Below are 27,764 nucleotides of genomic sequence, written 5' to 3' on the forward strand. Positions count from 1 at the left end.
CAAACTTTTGAATGGACATTTTCGGTACAAAGTTCTACAGGATCAGGCCCAGATCCAGACCGGTTTGGACCGAAAAAAAAATTTTACGCATCGTTCGTCATCGGTAAAAAAAAAAATCTTAAATAATCTCGAATGTGTCCCCGCGGTGAACACAGCTTTTCGGTTGACCTATAGTCCGTAAATTATACGGATTTTTCCGAGTTTCAGAGTCATACGGACGTACAAATAAAGTCGGATATTCAGGGTTTGGTCTGTAATAAACCATTTCTGCAGCGCGGCTCCACTTTGAAACCATGAACCATTGAAGCAATGCTTCGATCCAGTAGCTCGTTGGTTCTTTGCTTCACTGCTCTTCAGAAACGGCAAGCCGCTTCTTAACCCCTCGCAAAGCCATTAAAATATCGTCAGTCACTTTTGTGTGGATTAAAGTCACTAACTGGGACTCTTGTCTTGTTGCTGTCAAGAAACGAGAATCGTCCTCCGTTCCGTTCACACAGCTGGAAACGCTGCGCGGCTGAGACAGAGTCCGGTCAGAATTAATAACTTCAAAATGAATCGCCGCTTTAAATAAAATGACACCTCTTTCCAAATGTAATACAGACAAGAAACTACAATTGACTAAAACGTTTTTTCCTCCCAAAATGAAACGTGCTGTATTTTCTTTTCAAATTACATCCTGAAGTGAAGCACAGCAGCTGTAAGAGCTCAGCTCAGATATATGGAAACATATTCATGCCAATGTCTGAAAGGAAATGCTTTTGACAAAAACTACAGATTTTGTTTATTCCTATTTATGTCCAGAGATCAAGGATTCACCATGTAGAGTTCATTATGTACAAAGTTTAAGGATCCAGTGACCAAATTCATATTTATTTACTTTAAGACTCAATAAAATGTTTAATTTCAATTCAATTTAATCGGCTTATAAAGTGCCAAATCACAACAAAATCTAAATATACTAAAACAAATACATCACAATTGTACACATATCAAATTGTGGTATGTGTACAACTGTGATGTATTTGTTTTAGTACATTTAGTCATGGACATGAATATTGTTATTTTGATATGAAACAGGATAACAAATGACCTGCCAGTGGTTTTATATTTGATTTCATTAGTGTGTTTCAGTTGAAATTTACATTTTCAAATTTATGCAATGTTCATTTACATTTTCAAATAAAACTGTGCTTTTAAGCGGCTTTTGATTTCATTTTTGGGTTTCACATATACCATGCGATTAATCATGATTAATCACAGAAAGTCATTGAGTTAATGCGGTTAAGATTTTTTATGTTTGCCCACCCCTAATATATATATATATATATATATATATATATATATATATATATATATATATATATATATATATATATATATATATATATATATCCTCAACAAAAGATGAGGATTCACATTCAATAACCTGACAAATTAATAATGAAGCTGACATACAAGTGGAGAGTCTGACTTTTACAAAAAAATATTGTGTCGTGAGGAAGTCCATGAGTCACCAAAGGCAAGATACTTAGTCTCAGTTTGACTTCACAAACAGTCACTAAGAGGTTTTTCTAGACCAAAGGCACATCACACACACAGACAGACAGACAGACACTCACAATGTCTCATTAAGGCCGTTTGTGTAATAACAATTTTCTTTGGCAAGATGCTGCCACTGGGAAGTATTTTTGTGAAAGTATATGGAATTCAAGGTAGAGGCAGAAAAATGAATGATAACTGGAAGGAAACAGGAAAGGCAAAAAAAGACAAAAGACTGCAGAAGGAATGGGTAAGGAGAAAGTAGTGCGGGGAGGAGGATGAGCAAAAAGACATGCAGGCGTCTCAGTTAAAGAGGTTTAATTGACTGTCTCAGTCTTGTGGTTTTGCAGCAGCTACTAATAGTCAGCTAGAGGCTACCATGGCTGGCGGACACACCGAGAAGTTGGACTCTCCTCTCATTATCGTGGCTACCCTGGAGCGCGTGCTCTCATTTCCTCAGTGTTTCCCACAGTCTACATTTATGCTCAGTTTTGCTTTATTTGTTTTGAATCACGGTGCAAGGACATGGAGGAAACCCCATTGTCAAAACATCTTATAACAAATAGAAGTCAGAAAACTGACTCATGCACAGCAACTGTTGGCTGTTGCATCAGCATCAGTGTCTTTGGTATGATAAACTGTCAAAATTTAACTCAATGTAACATTGTGAAGTCAATGCATCAAAGTGTAGGTTGGAAATAAGATTGTATTGCAGATAATTAAAGATGAGAAGGTTTAAAATTAAAGAATTTATGTTACAAACCACTTCAGTGAGCTAATTTAGGTAAAGAGGTATTTTGAATGCATACATCAGAGTTTGTTGCCAAAAATACTCAATAGGCACTGAAGGTAGGCATCCCAAAAATACATTATTTAGTCATTAGGGCTCGGTTTCATAAAGTAATCTAATCTTTCAGTCTACTAAAATTACTTAGTCAACTACAGTTAGTCGCCCAACATTATCCGTCAAATAACTGTTTCACATCGATTGCTAAACTCATAGATTAGCCATCTTATGTTAGTCAATGATTTTTTTACTGGTATAACAGCCTCACAAGTGCTGTTGGCAAGAACCGCCTCCAATGTGTGGCAGTTTTGTTTACTTGTGGGTTTTTGTTGTCATGAACTTGCCAGTCTGTGTTTTGTCACCTGGCTTTATTAACATTTAGGACCCATACAAACTGCAGAACGACATGCTTAGCTCTTAGCCCAGCAGTTTCAGTATTAAGTTTCTTCTTGTACACTTTCCATCAAGATTTTTTTGCACACAACACTGCTCAGCATAACAGCGACACCTGGTGGCTAATGTGAGAACTGTCCCAAACACATCATGAGGTGCTCTTGAATGTTCCATCAATTGGTGGTACATGATAGCCTTCCTTTCTTGAGGGAAGACACTGAAGTTTTGTTGACATTTGTTGGGGGGGGGGGGGGGGTAGTTGGAGCCTATCCCAGTAGTCATAGGGCGTAAGGTGGGGTACACCCTGGACAGGACATCAGACTGTCACAGGACCACATACAGACAGACAAACACATCCACACCCACACGCACACCTACATAGAATTTTTAAAGTTTCCAATTTACCTAACCAGCATATCTTTGGATGTGGGAGGAAGCCGGATCAGCAGGAGACAACATGCAAACTCCTATTTTGGCATCATATTGAATAGAATAGAACAGAGCAGTACAACATTATTTGACATTTCCTCAGACAATAGACAGTCCATAAAACTATTTGCTGCAAAATCTGTGCAGCGTGTAAAGTGGTGGACATGAGTAAGTTTATTTTCAGCCTCCAGCAGGAGTTAAAGATTACATCTGTCTTGACAACAGAGAAGTAATGTTTATCATCAGCCAGGCAATCATGCCATTCACAATAAGCTGCCTCCAGCTTATAATAATAGCAAATACACTTAATCCTTCTACAGTTATGCCCTAGAATGTGCAAGTCTGTGTTGGCAGTTATTGTACAAGATGATTATATATATATACACACTCAACAAAAATATAAACGCAACACTTTTGGTTTTGCTCCCATTTTGTATGAGATGAACTCAAAGATCTAAAACTTTTTCCACATACACAATATCACCATTTCCCTCAAATATTGTTCACAAACCAGTCTAAATCTGTGATAGTGAGCACTTCTCCTTTGCTGAGATAATCCATCCCACCTCGCAGGTGTGCCATACCAAGATGCTGATTAGACACCATGATTAGTGCACAGGTGTGCCTTAGACTGTCCACAATAAAAGGCCACTCTGAAAGGTGCAGTTTTGTTTTACTGGGGGGGATACCAGTCAGTATCTGGTGTGACCACCATTTGCCTCATGCAGTGCAACACATCTCCTTCGCATAGAGTTGATCAGGTTGTCAATTGTGGCCTGTGGAATGTTGTTCCACTCCTCTTCAATGGCTGTGCGAAGTTGCAGGATATTGGCAGGAACTGGTACACGCTGTCGTATACGCCGGTCCAGAGCATCCCAGACATGCTCAATGGGTGACATGTCCGGTGAGTATGCTGGCCATGCAAGAACTGGGACATTTTCAGCTTCCAAGAATTGTGTACAGATCCTTGCAACATGGGGCCGTGCATTATCCTGCTGCAACATGAGGTGATGTACTTGGATGTATGGCACAACAATGGGCCTCAGGATCTCGTCACGGTATCTCTGTGCATTCAAAATGCCATCAATAAAATGCACCTGTGTTCTTCTTCCATAACACATGCCTGCCCATACCATAACCCCACCGCCACCATGGGCCACTCGATCCACAACCTTGACATCAGAAAACCGCTCACCCACACGACGCCACACACGCTGTCTGCCATCTGCCCTGGACATTGTGAACCGGGATTCATCCGTGAAGAGAACACCTCTCCAACGTGCCAAACGCCAGCGAATGTGAGCATTTGGCCACTCAAGAACTGGAGTCAGGTCGAGACCCCGATGAGGACGACAAGCATGCAGATGAGCTTCCCTGAGACGGTTTCTGACAGTTTGTGCAGAAATTCTTTGGTTATGCAAACCGACTGTTTCAGCAGCTGTCCGAGTGGCTAGTCTCAAACGATCTTGGAGGTGAACATGCTGGATGTGGAGGTCCTGGGCTGGTGTGGTTACACGTGGTCTGCAGTTGTGAGGCTGGTTGGATGTACTGCCAAATTCTCTGAAACGCCTTTGGAGACGGCTTATGGTAGAGAAATGAACATTCAATACACAAGCAACAGCTCTGGTTGACATTCCTGCTGTCAGCATGCCAATTGCACGCTCCCTCAAATCTTGCGACATCTGTGGCATTGTGCTGTGTGATAGAACTGCACCTTTCAGAGTGGCCTTTTATTGTGGGCAGTCTAAGACACACCTGTGCACTAATCATGGTGTCTAATCAGCATCTTGATATGGCACACCTGTGAGGTGGGATGGATTATCTCAGCAAAGGAGAAGTGCTCACTAGATTTAGACTGGTTTGTGAACAATATTTGAGGGAAATGGTGATATTGTGTATGTGGAAAAAGTTTTAGATCTTTGAGTTCATCTCATACAAAATGGGAGCAAAACCAGAAGTGTTGTGTTTATATTTTTGTTGAGTGTATATATATAAACAATTCTACATATATGTTCTCCACTCAGATTGCAATAGCCAATCACAGATTAGCCTTTCTGTCCATCATTTACCTGTATTTTGGCATGCTTGGCACCAGAAAGTTATGTTGGATCCAAAGGGATCCAAAAAGGCTAGGACCAAAAGTTATATTGGCTCGGTTCCCACTGACCAATAGCATTAGAGCTTACTGCCAACAGCCAGCCAATCAGAGCATGGCATACAATTATTCATGAGATGACATCACTAATGACATAGCGGAGGTCAGGAACTTGCTGACAGACACTGGTTGAAAAAATGGCAACAAACATGTCAACAACAGCAGAAATTGTCTGCCAGCGAGGTTTGCTGAGTTCACAGAGGAGGAACTGGTGGAAATATTGAACTCCAAGGATGCCAAAAACACTAAGAGGTAGACAAGCATGCTACTGACGTTTTAGAAGCATTCATATGCTGTTCACAACAAAATAAATTGATCTAATTTACTTGACTCTTTGTTGTTTGCTTAATTTGGGAGGGAGATGGAGAACATAACATTTGATGGATGGCAAGTCGTCCAACATGGAGAAATATTTGATTCAGAAAAGTTGTATTGGACTCGGCTACGCCTCGTCCAATACAACTTTTCTTCATCCAGTATTTCTCTATGTTGGACTCCATACCATCCATTATTTGTATAATATATATATATATATATATATATATATATATATATATATATATATATATATATATATATATATATATATATAAACAAAAAAACAACTGATCAGAGAAAGCCAAAGTGAGGGGAAGAACCATAGCAACACCAATACAACCATATAATACAAGTACTACTAATAATAATCATAATAATAGCAGTATAATTTATCAGCATGTGTTTAATTGAATTTATATAAATTTGTATTGTGTTGTCAGGAATCCATCAGATTCTTACTAACCAACAAAAACAACAAAAACCAATAAAGCATTGCTTATTCTTCACTATTCATTGTATATTTTCATCTACACATTTTCTGTCTATCAGCTTCATATGAAAGTGAGAAAAGAAGGCAGTGAAGGACAGGCGAGGGTTCTCCTCTGTCCTCCTTTTAGGGCTAAGACAAACTGATCCTCCTCACCTTCATTTATCTGCCTCTTTCTCTTCTTCATCCTTTCATGTCCCTCGTGCCCTGTAAGCTCTGATAGGCTATTGATTTTCCATCTGCTCTTGAAGCGGCCTCTACTTTTACCGATCATTCATGATATCAGCTGTCCATTAACACAAGTGGCGAGCTCTGCTTCCACATCAACACCATGGTGGACACACTCACACTTTTCACTCCAAAACAGATTATCCTGCCAGCCCACGGTACTTACCATTTGCAAAATTTTCTGAAGTTATTTTTACAAAGTACACCATTTTGTAGTAAAATTGGCCAGTCTTAATCTTAGTGCAGTGACTGTTTGTTGATCCTGGTATTGATGGATTGTAGTTACATCCACCAAAGAGGAAATGCTTTCACCACTTGTCAAATTTTCTGTTTTTTTTTTTTTTTTGTCCTCCCATCACGAAACGAGTCAAATTTTCATGACTTTTTTTTAACTCACTATCCCCAACCCTAACCTTAAACATAACCTACTCCTTCCCCCACTCTAACCATAACCACCCCGACCCCCCCCCCCCCCCCCCCGCCGCTTCACTTTTAATTTCGTGCAGCCGTCACGGAATGAAATAGAATGAATTTGTGCTGCTGTGACGAAAATGAGGCGCTTTTCTTCACAATATCACAAACCAATAGATTAATGTATATTTGTTCAATACTTTGTTGGTGCCCCTTTGGCAGTAATTACAACCTCAAGTTTTCTTGAATATGATACCACAAGCTTGGTGCACTTATCTTTAGGGAGTTTTGTCCATTCCTCTTTGCAGCACTTCTAAAGCTCCATCAGGTTGGATGGGAAGCGCTGGTGTGAAGCCATTTTCAGATCTCTCCAGAGATGTTCAATCAGATTCAGGTCTGGGCTCTGGCTGGGCCACTCAAGGACATTCACAAAGTTGTCCTGAAGCCACTACTTTGATAACTTGGCTGTGTGCTTAGGGTCATTGTCCTGCCAAAAGATGAACCATCTCTCAGTGTGAGGTCAAGAGCGCTCTGGAGCAGGTTTTCATGCAGGATGTCTCTGTGCATTGCTGCATTCATCTTTCCCTCAATCCTGACTAGTCTCCTAGTTTCTGTCACTGAAAAACATCCACACATCATGCTGCTGCCACCACCATGCTTCACTGTAGCATGGTGCCTGGATTTCTCCAAACATGACACTTGGCATTCAGGTCAAAGACTTCAATCTTTGTCTAATCATAACAGAGAATTTTGGTTTCTCATACGCTGATAGTTTTTCAGGTGTCTTTTGGCGAACTCCAGGCAGGCTGCCATGTGCCTTTTACTAAGAAGTGGCTTCTGTGTGGCCACTCTATCATACAGGCCTGATTGGTGGATTGCTGCAGAGATAGTTGTCATTCTGAAAAGTTCACCTCTATCCATAGAGGAATGCTGGAGCTCTGTCAGAGTGACCACCAGGCCCTTCTCCCCGGTTGCTCAGTTTAGATGGGCGTGCAGCTCTAGGAAGTGTCCTGGTGGAGCTGAACTTTTTCCATTTACAGATGATGGAGGCCACTATGCTCACTGGGACCTTCACAGTAGCAGAATTGTTTCTGTACCCTTCCCCGAGTTTGTGCCTTGAGACAATCCTGCCTCAGATGTCTACAGATAATTCGTTTAACTTTATGCATGATTTGTACACTGACATGCACTGTCAACTGTGGGATCTTATATGTAGACAGGTGTGTGTCTTTCCAAATTATATCCAATCAACTGTATTTACTCCAGGTGGACTCCAATTAAGCTGCAGAATCATCACAAGGATGATCAGTGGAACCAGGATGCACCTGAGCTCAGTTCTGAGCTTCATGGCAAAGGTAGTGATTACTTATGGACATGTGATTTCTTATTTTTTATTTTCAATAAATTAGCAACAATCTAAAGAAAGAAAAAAATATTTTTTCACATTGTCATTATGGGGTATTGCATATAGGAAAAAATGAATGTCATCAATTTTGGAATAAAGCTGTAACTACAAAATGTGGACAAAGTGAAGCACTGGGAATACTTTCCAGATACATTTTTCAGCTGTATACATGCTGCATTTCATATTTCTGATAAACGACAGTAGCTACACATAAAGGTGAGTCATAAAGTATCTCTGCTCTCTACCCAGCACTAAGGTGTACATTTTCCAACTGAAAACTGGAGCTAATCCTTTAAAAGTACACTTGCAAATTGGGGAGAAGTAGTTGATTTTTCAAGCAGCACTTGTGTGCACCAGCACAGATCACTGTGAATTCCAGACTCAAATGAAAGACAAAGCTGTTTCGTCATTAGTTTGACGATGTCAAACTTTAAAACATGCATTTCTGCCCATTGAAGCCAGTAATATGCAGAAACATAGGGGTGCAGGTTGAAGTTGAGAATTAAGATTACATTCATTGGCTGGTGAAAGAATTTAATAAAGGTTTTAATAAAATGTTTGCATATGCTGTATGTGTTTGTGTGTTGGAATGTGTGTGCAAGACAAAATTGCACTGGCCTTTACAGAGCTGAGTTAATTGTCTGATTGGATGGCTGGAGTCCCTCCTGGATGTCTGTATTTTGCAGATCCCTCTGCATATGTGAGGCTGCCACAACACATACTTGACCTTCTCATATAACGGGGCCAGATTGAAAGAAAAGGAGAGAGAGGGATGTCTGCTGAGTGTGTATGCGTGTGTGTGTGTGTGTGTGTGTGTGTGTGTGTGTGTGTGTGCTGACAATTTGTTTAATGCTAAAGTGGACAGCTGGGCTGACAGTTCTCTCTTTGGAGAGCTAAGAGCCTCTTTAATTTTGAGCTGGAGTGAAGCAAAGAAGCAGGCAAATGGAGAATAAGTGACATCAGAAAAAGTCCAAGCTTCTCAGTGAGGAACACAATGAAATCAGACAGATGTGGACCATAGGAATGAATACGTGAGTAAGCATTACATTCAAATCAAATTAATATGTATGTTTATTTTTAAAAACACCTTGTGAGGTCCACTGGTTTTAAATTTATATATATGAGGTCTATTAGAAAAGTATCCGAGCTTTTTAATTTTTTCAAAAACTATATGGATTTGAATCACGTGCGATTACATCAGCCAACCTTGAACCCTCGTGCACATGCGTGAGTTTTTTCATGCCTGTCGGTTGTGTCATTCGCCTTTGAGTGAGGAGTGGTCCACCCCTCTCGTCGGATTTCTTTTGTCTGGGAACTTCCTGAGAGACTGGCGCTTTGCTTGATCAAAATTTTTTCAGAACCTGTGAGGCACATCAAAGTGGACACCATTCGAGAAATTCAGCTGGTTTTCGGTGAAAATTTTAACGGCTGATGAGAGATTATGGAGTGTTACTGTCGCTTTAAGGACTTCCCACGGAGCGGGATGTCATGCAGCGCTCTGAGGCGCCGTCGTCAGCCTGTTTCGAGCTGAAAACCTCGCGGACAGATTGGCACATCGGCAGGCAGCCAGCGTGGCGTGCCGCCACAGGTAAAACACCTCCGTGTTGATAACCATTTGTAAAAACCAGGCGGCTTTTGATGGCTTTCAGTTGAGTGAGTATCTGAGAAATTGTTCAACAGCTGGCATGTTCCAACTTGTCCTTAAGGCTTCCAACGGAGGTGTTTTTCCTGTGGCGGCTGCCTGCCGACGCGCCAATCCGTCCGCAAGTCTTTCATTACAAAATCTCCTTTAACAGTGGAATGTCTGAATAAACTTCTGAACCTCTTCTGAAAGTTCTCTGTTCTCTCACAACGTCCCGCTCCGTGGGAAGTCCTTAAAGTGACAGTAACACTCCATAATCTCCCATCAGCCGTTAAAATTTTCACCGAAAACGAGCTGAATTTCTCGAATGGTGTCCACTTCGATGTGCCTCACAGGTTCTGAAAAAATTTTGATCAAGCAAAGCACCAGTCTCTCAGCAACTTCTCAGACAAAGGAATTCCGATGGGAGGGGTGGACCACTCCTCACTCAAAGCCTGCCCACAGGAGAATGACATAACCGACAGGCGTGAAAAAACTCACGCATGCGCACGAGGGTTCAAGGTTGGCTGATGTAATCGCACGTGATTCAAATCCATATAGTTTTTGAAAAAAATAAAAAGGTAGGATACTTTTCTAATAGACCTCTTATATATATATATATATATATATATATATATATATATATATATATATATATATATATATATATATATATATATATATATACACACACACACAGTAGTGTTCAGAATAATAGTAGTGCTATGTGACTAAAAAGATTAATCCAGGTTTTGAGTATATTTGTTATTGTTACATGGGAAACAAGGTACCAGATTCAGTAGATTCTCACAAATCCAACAAGACCAAGCATTCATGATATGCACATTCTTAGGCTATGAAATTGGTCTATTAGTAAAAAAAAGTAGAAAAGGGGGTGTTCACAATAATAGCGTGGCATTCAGTCAGTGAGTTCGTCAATTTTGTGGAACAAAGAGGTGTGAATCAGGTGGCCCCTATTTAAGGATGAAGCCAGCACCTGTTGAACATGCTTTTCTCTTTGAAAGCCTGAGGAAAATGGGACATTCAAGACATTTTTCAGAAGAACAGTGTAGTTTGATTAAAAAGTTGATTGGAGAGGGGAAAATGTATACGCAGGTGCAAAAAATTATAGGCTGTTCATCTACAATGATCTCCAATGCTTTAAAATGGACAAAAAAAAGAAAAATGAAAGACTCGTTAGCAGACTTTTAATGAGCCTTTCATTGGATTCAGGTGTGTTGGAGCAGGGAGACAACTAAGAGTGTCAGGAAGGTGGCTCTCGAGGACCGAACCTGGCCACCCCTGCACTAGACCATCACCTCCCTGTGTTTGTTGATGCAATGACTGCAATGGCAATTCAGTCAGTCCATGATTCATGTGAATGTAGTCCAATCCATTTTCAGTAACTTTGAAATTTTCATGTATCCATCCCCTGACTCATCTACACAAAATGAGGTGTAAAAATCATGATTTGTATGAGTAATAATTCTTCTATTGTGTTTGTCCAATTAGTTATGGGCTCTGAAAATGGAGGTGCAATGCATACAAATTGCTTTAAGTCCTTAAAAGTGAAAGCAATAATTCTGTTCAGGCCCTTTTATATATATATATATATATATATATATATATATATATATATATATATATATATATATATATATATATATATATATATATATATATATATATATATATATATATATTTGCATTGCTCATGAAGATGTACTGCATTAATTCTAATTTGTCTTTTTAATATGTAGTTCATTTTTTGTATCCTCATTAGCTCACGGACATTTAAAAATGGAGCTTGAACCATTTTTGCTTGGGTCCCTTTTATTCAAAAGCACATAGTAATCATGCATTTGTTCCACAGCTCACTGTGTGACTTCCCCCTCTGTCTGCAGACTCAAGCACCATCAAATGTGTCTTTGAAGAAAAGTTTAGTCAAATAACTTCCAAGAGTTTTCATTCAGAGGAGGAGCTTTCACAGTCCTGACTTCAGTGGATGGCCATTACAGTGTGCGATTCAAATGTTTAAAGCATATTCTGGAAAGATGTATTTTGAAAGTCTCAAGATGTCTGTGACTTTGTAGTTATGTACGTGACTATTCCTGTGAGTGTAGATGCTCCGCCTGTGTGCCTGTTTGTTGATGCAATGACTGTAATGTGAACTTTAGAATTATTTATTATAATCCTCTGAAGACACCGCAGGGAGCCCAAAATGAGATTATACCCCACGCTGCACTGTTTCAGCCTTCTGCTTTTTACCTCAGTGTAGAATGACTGTAAAATTATATGTAATGTCTAAATTCTACAAAATAAGGTCTTCAGTTTCTTGTTGGTGCCACACGTTCAGCAGAAACATCTTAAATCAAAATTTTTGTGTTACGATGTGCAGTCAAAGCCAGATAAGAAGTTATCCACCCTGTGTGTTTCCTGCGTATTGTCCTGCAGTGCTGACTATCAATGTTTGTCTGCATCAGTGCTTTTCTGAACTGGTGGTCAGATCATATTCCCAAGATAATTCTGAGAGGCTGGTATTTCACTAGATGAAATACTGAATAACCTTACCCCTTAAAACGTATTGGTTGCAACCGTTGCATCAGTAGATAGGCACCTATGTGGTACAGGTAGAAAATTGGTCAAATGTTTGTTTTAAAAAAATAACTACTACTACTACTAATAATAATAATAATAATAATAGTCGTAATAATAATAATATTAGTGCACCCTTTGATATGGCTAACCAAAAGCCAATCAGGCCAACAACCCATGAATCAAATCCTCTGCTCATGTACTGTCAAATTCCAGGGAAGGACTTTAAAATTTAACCCTCTGAGGCCGATGATGTCATATAGGATGGCTAAGACCAAGCTTTACTAAATTATAAATAACTTTTTAATGATATGAGATAGAAACTTACTTTTTTTTGCTGAAAAGTTAACTCCGCGGATATTTGAGCCAGCCATCTTTGTACTCCTCATAGAAGCTGTGTGATGATGTGCGCAGTGTGAGTGTCCAATTGGAATTGGTTCACCATCACATGGTTTTCCAAAATCTAATCGTTGGGCAGATTTACCTCACGTGAAAAGCCAAAGATCGTTTTCAGGAGTGATATGTTACTAGTTGACCCGTTTGAATAGCCCCCTGGGTGTTCCAATGAGTACATACTATTGGGCTCCAATGCGCCCTGTGCCATTATACACAGCGATCAGTGAAAGCAGATGGAGAGCCTCTGATGACAATCTCATGTGCTCAAATAAAGAGTGTGTAACTGTATCAGGATTGCTCCACTAGTTTGCATGTGAATGTTACTGGATAACTCTGTTGATTTCTCGGCATAAAGCACTGTTTACCATATCAATGGAGCGAGGGGGAGGGCCGCTCCTCAGACTGTAAGGAACAAACGTGGGCCAAAGTGTGAATGAAAGCTGCTTTAGGAGCAGCACAGAACACTCCAAAACACAGTAGAAGTAGATGTTTGTGATCCAACCTTTGTGTAATAGTAGACAGAAATTGCTTTGAGATGAAGACAAACAAAACGCACAGACCATTTTGTAAATACTGTTCAAAATGTACATTTTTGTTTATTGTTTGAAGTTTTTTGTTGACAGTCTTTCACACAAGACCTCAAATTACCTTTATAAACAGTATAGTTTGCTGTGTGTTTTGAATAAATGTGTGTGGAAAATTATTTCCGCTTTACTTTTTCCTTTCTTATTTCTAATTGTAAACCTTTATTACACTTATAAAACACAACAAAAGCATATATATATATATATATATATATATATATATATATATATATATATATATATATATATATATATTATTAAAGCACAAGTTGTCCAGAAAAAAAAGAGACATAAAACTTGATTGTAGGATGCAGGGAGAGCTGTTAACACCAATAATAAAACATTTATGTCAGGCGAGTGAACTGTCCAAAAAATGCCCTTGGACCCCAGAGGGTTAAAGCACTCATGGAGACAGTTGTGGTCACAGACTATCGTGATTTCATTGGCTTATTTTATGCGTGGTCATAAAATGTGATGCTTGGGCTAATTTTGTTCCAGAGTAAGCTTTACAAAGTTATTCATATGTACTAAAATTTGTTAAAATATAGTTTTGGTAAAGTGTCATAAAAACTTCCTACAGAGCATTGGGCATGCCCTTGGCCAGCTCTGCTTTGAAAGAGCTAAAAGTCTGAATGTTTTAAGGTGAAGTGTGCATTCAGACGAGAGAAGAAAATGACAGCAATGTTAATTTCCGATGCAAAATTAATTTTTTGCAGGAGTGATTTTACATTAATGTCTCATATTATCCATTTTTAAGTATTTTTGGTACAGAGTGATGCAGAGCTGTTGTAGGAGTTGTGCAATAAGTCCTCTGTCATTCAACACTGTGTTTTCAGTAACTGATTGCATATTTTACTTTTTAAGCATATTTACTTCAAAAATCCTGCATAAATTACAAGTCACAATGAAACTCTAGTGAATTCCTGAGTCTGAAATGTAATCTAATGGGCCATAATTTGATAACCCTGCAAGTAACACCTGTGGCATACTGCAGAAATTGGGTCTTCATGCTATTGTATAACAGTACAAAACCTACATATTTCTCCTGCTTGCAAAACCACTTGTGTTACATTCTTTTGTTCATCTCTGCAATGGAAGCCTACCCTTGACAACCTTTTGTTTCAGTCATCCATCAAACTGATGTGGCAGGATTGTTATGCTTTAATCTATTTACACGTTAAGACATTTGTTTTGATTGTATAATGACACCATCTTAAAATCACTTACTACTTCTTCCTATTTGTTTTCTTTATCAGGTCCCTTAAATCAGTCTCCAAACTGAGAAACTCATTCTTTTCCATCTGGTTTCTTGAATGGACACTTCTGTCATGTGCTGGCAGGATGCACAGCCTTCAATGTATTCTTGTGGCATTATTTGGGATAATTTGTTACCCATACAAACACATTTGTGGCATGGAGGTATTGTAGGGGACATGCAAAGGCCAATGAATTTGGTTTGGAGTAAACAAATGGTTTGTTGCTGTTGGACTTTTATTTTTGATTCAAATGCATTGCTTTTTACAAAATTCAGTTCAACGATTTAGTCATATTAGGTAAAATATTATATACAGGTGCATCTCAATAAATTCAAATATCATTGAAAAGTTAATTTATTTCAGTAATTTAATTCAAAAAGTAAAAGTCACAGTGACATATTTTAAGCATTTATTTCTTTTTATTTTGATGATTAGTGCTTACATCTGAAAACTAATTGAAGTATCTTATCCATCCATCAATATTATATACGCACTTACTCCAATTTAGGGTCAATGGGGGGGCTATACTAGCAGTCACAGGGAGTGATTCAGGGTACACTCTGGCAGAATGCCAGTCTATCTCAGATTCAGCATCACAGAATGCCAGTCTATCTCAGATTCAGCATCACAGAAAATTTGAATATTGCATAAGACCAACAGAAAAGGATTTTTAAAACAGAAATTCTGGCCTACTGAAAAGTGGGTTCTGTGCTTCCCCACTCTTTGTTCAGACTCTGTGACCTTGATTTCTGAATGAAATGCAAAATTGAATTTAATCTGAAAAGTGGACTTTGAACCAGAGAACAACAGTCCAGTTCTATTTTATCTGACCCTTGTGACGATGCTTCTAATGTCTGTGTTTCAGGAGTGGCTTGACACAAGGAATGCAACACTTGTACCCATTGCATGGACACATTTGTGCATGGTGGCTCTTGATGCACTGACTCCAGGCTAATTCCACTCCTTGTGAAGCTCCCCAAGTTCTGAGTTTGCTTTTTTTGACTGTCATCTCAAAGCTGCGGTCATCTCTGTTGTTTGTGTATATTTTCCAACCAAACCCTTCTTTTCCAGTCAGCTTTCCATTAATATGCTTTGTTACAGCACTGAACAGTCTGCTCTTTCAGCAATGACCTTCTGTGGCTTTGCAGTCCTTGTGGAGGGTGTACATGAGAGTCTTTTGGACAACTGTCATCAGCAGTCTTCCCCATGATTGTAGTTGTGTGAGAAAATACCATGAATTTCTCATAGACTGAGAAATTCATGGTATTTTTACCACATGAAGAGTGAGGTATTCAAATATGACCTCAAATATTCAAATATTTTGAGATGTTTTATTTTTGGGAGATGCATTCCACAAATGTCAAAATTGCAAAAATGCTTGAAACATTTTGTATACATAGAATGAATTGAGAATATATAAAATGTTCATGCTATGCAATATCTGATATTTTAATTTATTGAGATGCACCTGTATATAACATTACATTAAATTCCTTTCAGAATCAGAGAATGGCAACTTTTCTTGAGCATATTTGCTCACGTCATTACAAAACAAAATAAATTAATAAATAAAGACTGTCCATCTGGTGGGCAGCACGGTGGCTTAGTGGTTAGCACTGTTGCCTCACAGCAAGAAGGTCATGGGTTCAATTCCCACCTGTGGTTTTTCTGTGTGGAGTTTGCATGTTCTCCCCGTGTTTGCCTGGGTTTTCACCATGTGCTCTGGTAACATGAGTGGGAATCAAACCCAGATCTACATCCTTATCACTTATCCTTATTCACTCATTCTACTGTAATAGGATAAACACATTACACAATGCATAGTGAAATCAATATTACAATGTGTTTGTGTGTGGGGGTGGGAGGGTAATGATATATAACAGGATCATTTCTCCACAGACAACCCTCGGCTGTTGTGAAACCTCGTCCTCCCTGAAACTCTTGTGGAAATCGATTCACCTCTTTCACCTCATAAAGGCACAGATTGACACATACCCAATCACTCTCAAACACCCAAAATCCTTTCGTGCACACAGAATGGAAAAACTTCACATGTGGGTTTCTCAGTAGCTGTGCTTTCATGGGAAGTTGGAGTGACATCAATTGCACTCAGATAAAAATGGATTTGGCCCCGGCTGTTGGCTCAGTAATACATTTTGATACCTCTGCAGAGGAGGATTTATCAGGAGTCAAATCAGCTGCTTCACTTTCACACCCAAACACATATCACATAAGGGAAGGTGGAAAATGTAACTCATGCACAGAATTACACCACACACACACTGCCACCGTCATTTCATTTCAGTTTCCTGAAAGTACTTCAACCCTTTGGGTAGGTTTGAGGATATAAGGGCATAACCATGAGTAGGTCTTCTCCAGTTGATTGAAACAAAAACATTCTGTCTCTCTGCCACTTTTCTTCATCTCACAGAGTTAATTTCAGGAATTTTAATTTGACAGCTGCAAAACAATCAAACAAAAATGTATAATAAATAAGACTAATAGCTTCATATCAAAACTAAGACTTTTTTGTTGTTTTGTGCAACAAGTACTTTTGGTGCATGTGGTCAAGTCCAATCTAAATGCAATCTCATCACCAAAAAGACATTATAAGGCCACATGTAAATCACAGCAGTAAGAATATGACTGAAGTAGAGTTTGGCACAAATTTTCTGGATATTGTTATTTTGTTGAAATAAGTTTAATTGAGGCAGATAGTGGCCAAAGTGTGAGTAAAAGCAATATCACTGTGACAAGTATATATTTTTTAGATTAGTGACGTAGTGTTTAACACTGTTGCCTCACAGCAAGAAGGTCCCGACTATGAGTATGAGTGTGAGTGTGAATGTGTTTGGCAGTCTATGCACGGTCCTGCGAGAGACTGGCATCCTGTCTAGGGTGTACCCTGCCCCTCACCACAGCCCTCGTGATGCTTAATTGGAGTAAGCGGTTGTAGGAAATGAATACAGGAAAGCAAAAATTAGACCAGTGTTGTCGGTGGCAGATGTTGGCATAGTGATTCATGCACTTGTGTCATCCAGAATTGATTATTATAATGGTTTATTTTCTAGATTGCTACAAAACGGTGTGAGACTTCTTCAGAATACATCTGGTAGAGTTTTTCCAAGAACCAGGAAATTTGAGCACATCAGATTTAAAGATGATGTTGACTATAAACTATTATAAAATTCTTAATGGTTGCAGTCCCTTTACCATTATACAAACACTGGAAAAAACAAAACAAAAATCAGAAAAAAAAAATCTGATAATCATACAGTAAATACATAAATTGTGATACAGAACATGTGGTAAATGTTACAGCATAACTGTAATTTATTTTAAAAATGACATTTTACATGAGTAAATACAACAGCGTTTTTTTTTTTTTTTTGCTTAATTAACTGTCATGTTTTTGTTTTTTAAGCTGTTTCTGTGGCGTTTAAATACAAATAAGTTGCTATTTATTTTCCTTTGAATCCCATTTAATTACTTTTTGCTGTGCTGCTCACATTTTGCTCTGGGACACCACAGTAAATTTAGCATGAGATTCACATGTTGATCTGTTTTTTTCTAACACAGCACCAGCTGTATAAAGTGAATGGGCCTTATCCAGCCTTGAACGTTTGCTTGTGAGATGAGCATATTTACTCTTTGCACCACTGTGCTGTCACGCAATAGGAACTGCTCTGAAAATTGTTAATATGAGTTATGAAAAATCATGTTTGTTTAAAACTGAGTAGGCCATATAACAATTGGATGAAACAGATTCTGATGGTGCAAGAATTTACTGTCCTTAGTTACCTTAGTTTATTTTTTATTATTTTTTTTTTTTAGAGATCCATACTGGCAACCACAGCTGCCTGTTTTTTTAATATACTTTTTATAATGTAGTGTACACCTTTAATTTATTTAAAATTAATTAATTACCCTGGTCAAAATAATAATAATAATAATAATAATAATAATAATAATAATAATAATAATAATAATTCTTGCAAGGACTTTGAGAACTTATTTAGGGTATTTTTGGGATGAAGAATCTGAATCTGAGCTCAGCTTGTTTTGCACAGACCGGTCTGATATTTCCCCATACAGACCTCACGGTTGGTTGATAATCCTTTAATATAATATAAAAAAATTTAAAAAGACATTTTGCTTATACTCATATGAAATAGTCTAAAGTATGGACACAGTTTCCCATTCAATTGAATGTGTCCAGTCTGTATATTGCTGGTATCCATGCAGTTGGTGGTGTGGTTGATGAAGCTTCAACTGAGTGATCCTAGTTTTTGCGTATTCATTAATATGTATTTTACTTGTGCATTTTTCAGTGAAAAGCATTTTTTAAACCACTAATGATCAAGCTTTGGCAGGATTGTGGCAGGATTACATTAAGGGCCCCTTCACACATAGTACAAATAAGTACAAATCAGGGAGAATCACAATGAAACAACTGGTTTGAGCAAGCCACGAAAACATTGTACTGATGTCGGCAGGGACACGTGGCTGGGCAGTGGGAACAAAGTGCGCGCAGCTGGAACATGTGTAACTACATTGCACAGCTGCTGTGGAAAAAAAAAAGTACATGCCACCCATGGCATTTGAACCTACAATTTACAGTGGGGTAAAAAAGTATTTAGTCAGCCCCTGAAAGTTCTTCTACTTAGATCAGAGAGGTCTGTAATTTTCAACATAGGCACACTTCAACTATAAGAGACAAAATGAGAAAAAAAAAAAAAATCCAGAAAATCACCTTGTAGGATTTTTAAAGAATTTAATTGGAAACCATGGTGGAAAATAAGTATTTGGTCACCCACAAACAAGCAAGATTTCTGGGTCTCACAGATCTGTAACTTCTTCTTTAAGCAGCTCTTCTGTCTTCCACCTGTTACCTGTATTAATGCCACCTGTTGGAACTCATTATCTGTATAAAAGACACCTATCTAAAGTCTCAAACAGTCAGACTCCAATCTCAACCATGGCCAAGACCAAAGAGCTATTGAAGGACACCAGGAAGAAAATTGTAGATGTGCACCAGGCTGGGAAGAGTGAATCTACAATAGCCAAGCAGGTTGGTGTGAATAAATCAACTGTGGGAGCAATTGTAAGAAAATGGAAGACGTACAAGACCACTGATAATCTCCCTCGATCTGGGGCTCCACGCAAGATCTCATCCCGTGAGGTCAAAATGATCATGAGAATGGTGAGCAAAAATCCCAGAACTACATGGAGGGACCTGATGAATAACCTGCAGAGAACTGGGACAAAAGTAACAAAGGCTACACACTATGCAGAGAGGGGACTCAAATCCTGCAGTGCCAGGCCTGTCTGAAGTTTGCCAGAGAGCATATGGATGATCCAGAAGAGGATTGAGAGAATATCATGTGGTCAGATGAAACCAAAATAGAACATTTTGGGAAAAACTCAACTAGTCATGTTTGGAGGAAGAAGAACACTGAGTTGCATTCCAAGAACACCATATCTACTGTGAAGCATGGGGATGGAAACATCATGCTTTGGGGCTGTTGTTCTGCAAAAGGGACAGGACGGCTAATCCGGGTTAAGGGAAGAATGAATGTGGCCATGTATCGTGAGATTTTAAGCCAAAACCTCCTTCCATCAGTGACAGCACTGAAGATGCAACCTGGCTGGGTCTTCCAGCATGGCAATGATCCCAAACACACCGCTCAGGCAACAAAGAAGTGGCTCCATAAAAAAGCATTTCAAGGTTCTGGAGTGGCCAAGCCAGCCTCCAGACCTCAACCCCATAGAGGGAGGGAGTTGAAAGTCCATGTTACCCAGCGATAGCCCCAAAACATCACTGCTCTAGAGGAGAGCTACATGGAGGAATGGGCCAAAATACCAGCTACAGTATGTGCAAACCTGGTGAAGACTTACAGGAAACGTTTGACCTCTGTCATTGCCAACAAAGATTATGTTACAAAGTATTGAGTTGAACTTTTATTGTTGACCAAATACTAATTTTCCACCATAATTCCAAATAAATTCTTTAAAAATCCTCCAATGTGATTTGCTGGATTTTTTTTTCTCATTTTGTCTCTCACAGTTGAAGTGTACCTATGTTGAAAATTACAGACCTCTCTCATCTTGCACAATCAGGGACTGACTAAATACTTTTTTGCCCCACTGTACAAAAGCTCTGATTGCCGCCCAGATATTACCACTGCGCTACCATCGCTGTGTTATAAAAGGTGTGTAAAATGCCTGAAATCAACAAGGAGATAAATGTATTTTAAAAAAATAAATAAAACCACACACCATAAAAAAAATTTGCATTGTATTGAATCCCTCTTATCGAGCGAACAATGCAAGCATGAACCGTCTGTTCCTCTGGAGATGACCCATGGTCAGATGTACAGTCATGAAATGACATGAATGAAGCAGTTTACTCCACATCTGCTGGCTTGGTGTGTCCAGGTGGCCCCACTTGCGTATCCAGCCCAACATGTGTGTCCTATGGACAGCGCACCGCAGGGCAGACACTGCATCATGTAGAACAGAGCTCATGTGGGTGATGTGACATTTAGATCGCCCGCTGCGTGTTTTGGTCTGACGGTCCGTTTCACCAGGGGCAGCCTGTGAATGTGCACGCCATGCGTTTGCTTGCTGCAGCCCGTCGCTACAGCAATATACATTTTTATGTATGTCCACGTGTGGATAGCAAGCAGACACATGCGCATCATAGTGGACAGTTGTAAGTTCATGTCCTTCAAAACACGGTACATGTTCCCCAGCTGGGACATCAAGAATCACAGATCTCAACAGCAGCTGCTGTCGGCAGACATGCCCCCTGTCAGTTCAGCACACACATCACTGTGTCAATCTCTGTTATGTGATCATTATTTTTTAGTTATTTGTTATGTAATTGCGTATGTAGGTAGTGTAGTATTTATTAATATACCTGTCCTGGCTGTGGTCTCTGTGTTTGTACTGTGACACGTCCTGTGCACTGAGGTTCATTTGTGTCAGCTGGGAGGTGCCTCCCTGTGCTGTGTGCGCTCTGACCTGGCTGTCCGGCCCCGCGTGTGTTCATGTCTGTACAGACATATATGCATTTTATGCAAGTGTGTGTCCCCCCCCACATACACGGCACATGTGTAGGGGGGTGGGGAGGGTGCGAAACACATATACGCCACATGTGTTTCGGGGGGGGTGAGACACACACAAACATGTGCGAGGCACATGCACCACATGTGTGTTGCTTTTTGCCACGCCACACTCGTGGAGGCACTTAGACAAATTTAACATCCAGCTCAAAAGTGATCGTCTGCTCACTATTCTCTTGCTGACAGTGCGAATGGCCACATATTTTCTAAGTGTCAGGCAAGCGGTGTTAGATGTTCGTGTGTGTCACCTGGAATTTGGCCTACACCTTCAACCTGGTCTCACGGGAAGTCGTGATTCAGCAGCATGCAATATATATCAATCTATTGGTTCATGATATTGCAACGAAAAGTGCCTCATTTTCGTCACGGCAGCACAAATTCATTCCAATTCATTCCGTGATGGCTGCACGAAATTAAAAGTGAAGTTGGGGGGAGGGGGGTTATGGTTAGGGTTGGGGGAAGGAGTAGGATTAGATTATGGTTAAGGTTAGGTTTGGGGGTAGGAGTAGGGTTAGAAATAGAGAGTTAAAAAAAAACATGTCACAAAAATTTGACTCATTTCAGGCGGGAGGACGAAAAAAAACATGAGACTGCTGACACCTGCTGTAAGAGGGACTGAATGGGCTCTCACAGGGCACTTTCTGTCTTTCAGCTGCTGCTGTGCTCAAATAGTTGTAATGATACGTGTACGAAGCATTGGAGGCAGCTCTGATTTTTTTCACAAATGGAATGCAATTCCTCATTCGTGCACTAGACGGCATAAATTGTGTTATGTGTGAATGGGCCCTAATAATGAGGACATCACTTAATTTTAGCTTTTGCATTTCTGAGCACCTCAAAATTTTCCATGCAATGCACCCTATGATTTGGGGGTAGGGGGGTAGTTTTTGGTGAGTACCATTGTGCCTGAAAAATAATCTTTCAGAAACACTATTTATGATTTCTATTTAACTCTCGATTGTTGTGGTAAAGTGCTGTCTGCCTCACAGAAGAATCATCTTTTTTATTCAAACAAATCAATGTCTCTATTTACATGCAACATAAAAAAAGTTTCATAAATCTCCTGACTCAGAAAGATTTATCGAAGGCAACAGAAAATTAGAACTGCTACCTTAACAGCAACATTCACATCTCTTTACATTCCTCCAACTCTGTAAGATTCTACTAAAGTGAAAGTTGCAGCTGTCCAAATAACGCTCACACCCAGCGAGACGCCTCCTTTCTCACTGGCCAAATGCAAATGCCACGAGATTCATTACTGTATGTGAATACTGGAGGTGAGCTGGCTGATGATCTGTGACACTGTGACTGCTAAACACTTTGTGACCCAGTGACCCTGTTGTTGGGCTGCAGTTTAAATGATACTGTAAAACACTCTGATCCATAATTGACACAGACTGGTTTCCTGCAAGCAACAGAGGGAGGACAAGAGAAGGAGGAGGCAGGCGTTTCAATGTTTCAGCACTTTGAGAGCTGAGAATAACTTTGCTTCTTCACTCATGCTGAGGTCGATCAACTATGACCTCCCTCAATGATAATGTTGATTTAAACAACAGCCAGTACAGTCACAAATCAATTACGGCTTCAGGAAAGGATCAGACTCAAATTTGATCTGAGAATAAAGACACACTTTACCTTCCATTACACCTCTAATGGTCCCTGCTGTTGTGCAATGATAGACACAAAGTGAACTTCAGGGCCCCTTCACATGTAACACAATTGAAGCCAACTAGCGCATGAAGGAGAAATTGCATGCCATTCGTGAAAAATCTGAGGCACCTCAAACGCCTCAAACCCCTGTCGCTACAACCATTCGCACACACCAGTGGCCAAAAGACAGCAAGTGCCCTGCTAGTGCCCATTCGACACCCCCAGGGAAAGGTTTTAAAATTTAGTATGAATGTGCTGTGACACCAATGAGAATCCATAGTTATCATGACATCTTAAGTCTGGGATCATTCACTGCATCCACCACTCGATGGAACTGTCCAGGGTCCTGATTGGCAACTAGGGAGACAACCACCCCATCCTCACAGCCCCAAAAAAGATGCACTGCATGAACTCCATTCAATTATGACCAGGGTTTCCATCTAATAAATATATGTAGCCCCAACTCAATGTGCACCCATCCATCCATCCATCCATCTACTACCGCTTAGTCCAATTAAGGGTCGCGGGGGGCTGGAGCCTATCCCAGCAGTCATAGGGCGTGAGGCGGGGTACACCCAGGACAGGACGCCAGTCTGTCGCAGGGCCCAATGTGCACCCATGCAAGATAATTTAGTTGGAAATACATATATTTATTAGATGGAAATCCTGCCCATAATTGAATTGAGTTCATCCAATGAGTCATTTGTTTGAGTGATACACTCAAAAAACTGACTCATTGGATTGGACTGGATCTCAGTGACTCTGTTGGAGCTACAGGATTTCTCTGTAGAGAGAGGAGAACCTTCCAGAAGGACAACTATCTCTGCTGCAACCAGCCAGTCAGGCCTGTATGTAGAGTAGTCAGCTGGATATTAAAGGAGTGGTTCAAGGCAACTGTGTGAATGTCCTTAAGTGGCCTGCCAGAGCCCAGACCTTAATCTGATTGAACATCTCTAGAGAGATCTAAAAATGGCTTTGCACCAACGCTCCCCATCCAATCTGATGGAGCTTGAGAGGTGCTGCAAATAGGAATCGGCAAAACTGCCCAAAGATAGTTGCGCCACTTATGTACATGTGATTATTTAGGTTTTTTAAATATATACACTCAACAAAAATATAAACGCAACACTTTTGGTTTTGCTCCCATTTTGTATGAGATGAACTCAAAGATCTAAAACTTTTTCCACATACACAATATCACCATTTCCCTCAAATATTGTTCACAAACCAGTCTAAATCTGTGATAGTGAGCACTTCTCCTTTGCTGAGATAATCCATCCCACCTCACAGGTGTGCCATATCAAGATGCTGATACACAATAAAAGGCCACTCTGAAAGGTGCAGTTTTGTTTTACTGGGGGGGGTGGATACCAGTCAGTATCTGGTGTGACCACCATTTGCCTCATGCAGTGCAACACATCTCCTTCGCATAGAGTTGATCAGGTTGTCAATTGTGGCCTGTGGAATGTTGGTCCACTCCTCTTCAATGGCTGTGCAAAGTTGCTGGATATTGGCAGGAACTGGTACACGCTGTCGTATACGCCGGTCCAGAGCATCCCAAACATGCTCAATGGGTGACATGTCCGGTGAGTATGCCGGCCATGCAAGAACTGGGACATTTTCAGCTTCCAAGAATTGTGTACAGATCCTTGCAACATGGGGCCGTGCATTATCCTGCTGCAACATGAGGTGATGTTCTTGGATGTATGGCACAACAATGGGCCTCAGGATCTCGTCACGGTATCTCTGTGCATTCAAAATGCCATCAATAAAATGCACCTGTGTTCTTCATCCATAACAGATGCCTGCCCATACCATAACCCCACCGCCACCATGGGCCACTCGATCCACAACACTGACATCAGAAAACCGCTCACCCACACGACGCCACACACGCTGTCTGCCATCTGCCCTGAACAGTGTGAACCGGGATTCATCCGTGAAGAGAACACCTCTCCAACGTGTCAAATGCCAGCGAATGTGAGCATTTGCCCACTCAAGTCGGTTACGACGACGAACTGGAGTCAGGTCGAGACCCCGATGAGGACGACGAGCATGCAGATGAGCTTCCCTGAAATGGTTTCTGACAGTTTGTGCAGAAATTCTTTGGTTATCCAAACCGATTGTTTCAGCAGCTGTCCGAGTGGCTGGTCTCAGACGATCTTGGAGGTGAACATGCTGGATGTGGAGGTCCTGGGCTGGTGTGGTTACACGTGGTCTGCGGTTGTGAGGCTGGTTGGATGTACTGCCAAATTCTCTGAAACGCCTTTTGAGATGGCTTATGGTAGAGAAATGAACATTCAATACACGAGCAACAGCTCTGGTTGACATTCCTGCTGTCAGCATGCCAATTGCACGCTCCCTCAAATCTTGCTACATCTGTGGCATTGTACTGTGTGATAAAACTGCACCTTTCAGAGTGGCCTTTTATTGTGGACAGTCTAAGGCACACCTGTGCACTAATCATGGTGTCTAATCAGCATCTTGATATGGCACACCTGTGAGGTGGGATGGATTATCTCAGCAAAGGAGAAGTGCTCACTATCACAGATTTAGACTGGTTTGTGAACAATATTTGAGGGAAATGGTGATATTGTGTATGTGGAAAAGGTTTTAGATCTTTGCGTTCATCTCATACAAAATGGGAGCAAAACCAAAAGTGTTGCATTTATATTTTTGTTGAGTGTATAATAAACAACTGTTTTGACAGTTTATAAAGGTAATTTGAGGTCTTGTGTGAAAGACTGTACAACAAAAAAGTTCAAACAATAAACACAAATGCACATTTTGAACAATATATACAAAATGGTCTGTGTGTTTTGTTGTCCATTGATATTGTAAACAGTGCTTTATGGAGAGAAAGTAACAGAGTTATCCAGTAACATTCACATGCAAACTAGTGGAGCAACCCTGATAGTTACACACTCTTTGTTTGAGCATGTGAGAGGCTCTCCGTATGCTCCTGCCTTCACTGATTGCTGTGTGTAATGGTGCAGGGCACACTGAGTATGTACTAATAGTATGTACTCTTTGGCGCACCCAGGGGGCTATTCAAACAGGCCAACTAGTAAGTTTCTATCTCATCTCATTCAAAGGTTATTTATAATTTAATAAAGATTGGTCTTAGCCGTCGTATACGACCCCAGAGGGTTAACGTCTTCTCGAATATGATGCCACAAGCGTGGTGCGCCTATCTTTGGACAGTTTTGCCCAGTCCTCTGTGCAACACCTCTCAAGCTTCATCAAGGTTATAGGTCTCTCCAGAGATGTTCAACTGGATTCAGGTCTGGGCTCTGGGTGGACCACTCAAGGACATTCATAAAGTTGTCCTGAAGCCACTCCATTGATATATTGGCTGTTATTGTCCTGCTGAATGATGAACCGTCACCCCAGTCTGAGATCAAGAGCGCTCTGGAGCAGGTTTTCTTCCAGGATGACTGTACATTGCTGCATTCATTTTCCTTCAATGAGGACTCGTTTCCCAGTTCCTGCTGTTGAAAAACATCCCCACAGCATGATGATGCCACCACCATGCTTCACTGTAGGGATGGTGCCTGGTTTCCTCCAAACATGATGCTTGGCATGGACGCCAACTAGTTCAATCTTTGTCTCATCAGACCAGAGAATTTTGTTTGTCAAGGTGTGAGTCCTTCAGGTGACTTTTAGCAAGCTCTAGGTCAGCTGCAATGTGAATTTTCCTGAGGAGGGGCTTCTGCCTGGCCACTCTAGCATACAGGCATTATTGGTGGATTACTGCAGAGATGGTTGCCCTCTCTCCACAGAGGAATGCTGGAGATCTGACAGAGTGACCATGGGGTTCTTGGTCATCTCCCTGAATAAGGCCCTTTTACCACCAATTGCTCAGCTTAGATAGGCGGCCAGCTCTTGAAAAAGTCCTGGTGGACCCAAACATCTTCCATTTACAGATGATGGAGGCCACTGTGCTCATTGGGATGTTCATAGCAGCGGAAATGTTACTGTACCCTACCACAGATTTGTGTCTCGATACAATCCTATCTTGGAGGTCTACAGTCAATTCCTTTGACTTCAACTGTGGGCACTTATATGTAGACAGGTGTGTGCCTTTCTAAATCATGTCCAATCAACTGAATTTTTCCCAGGTGGACTACAACTAAGCTGAAGAAATATCTCAAGAATGATCAGTGGAAACCGGATGGACCCAAGCTCAATTTTGAGCTTCATGGCATAGGTTGTGAATACTTATGTACATGCTATTTCTTAGGGTTTTTAATTTTGATAAATTTGCAAAAATCTCAAAAAAAAAAAAACCAACAACAAAAAAACAAAAACAAAACAAAAACATTTTTTCACATTGTCATTATGGTCTATTGTGTGGAGAATTTTGTCTATTTTGGAATAAGG

The 27,764-nt window shown here is 40.3% G+C and overlaps 1 protein-coding gene and 1 long non-coding RNA gene across 4 annotated transcripts in view; one reads left to right on the forward strand and one right to left on the reverse strand.

Moving 5' to 3' along the window:
• The window catches only part of nlgn1 (neuroligin 1), a 991,517-nt gene that overhangs the window by 156,089 nt on the left and 807,664 nt on the right, over nt 1-27,764 (reverse strand). The gene's annotated exons all lie outside the window — the stretch shown is intronic.
• Nucleotides 7,807-27,651, forward strand: LOC117519045. The gene is made up of 2 exons (XR_004563149.1): nt 7,807-7,973; nt 27,457-27,651. It is a non-coding gene; the product is annotated as an uncharacterized LOC117519045 (long non-coding RNA).

The sequence above is a fragment of the Thalassophryne amazonica genome, chromosome 10 (genome assembly GCF_902500255.1).
Source record: "Thalassophryne amazonica chromosome 10, fThaAma1.1, whole genome shotgun sequence".
Lineage (NCBI taxonomy): Eukaryota > Metazoa > Chordata > Actinopteri > Batrachoidiformes > Batrachoididae > Thalassophryne > Thalassophryne amazonica.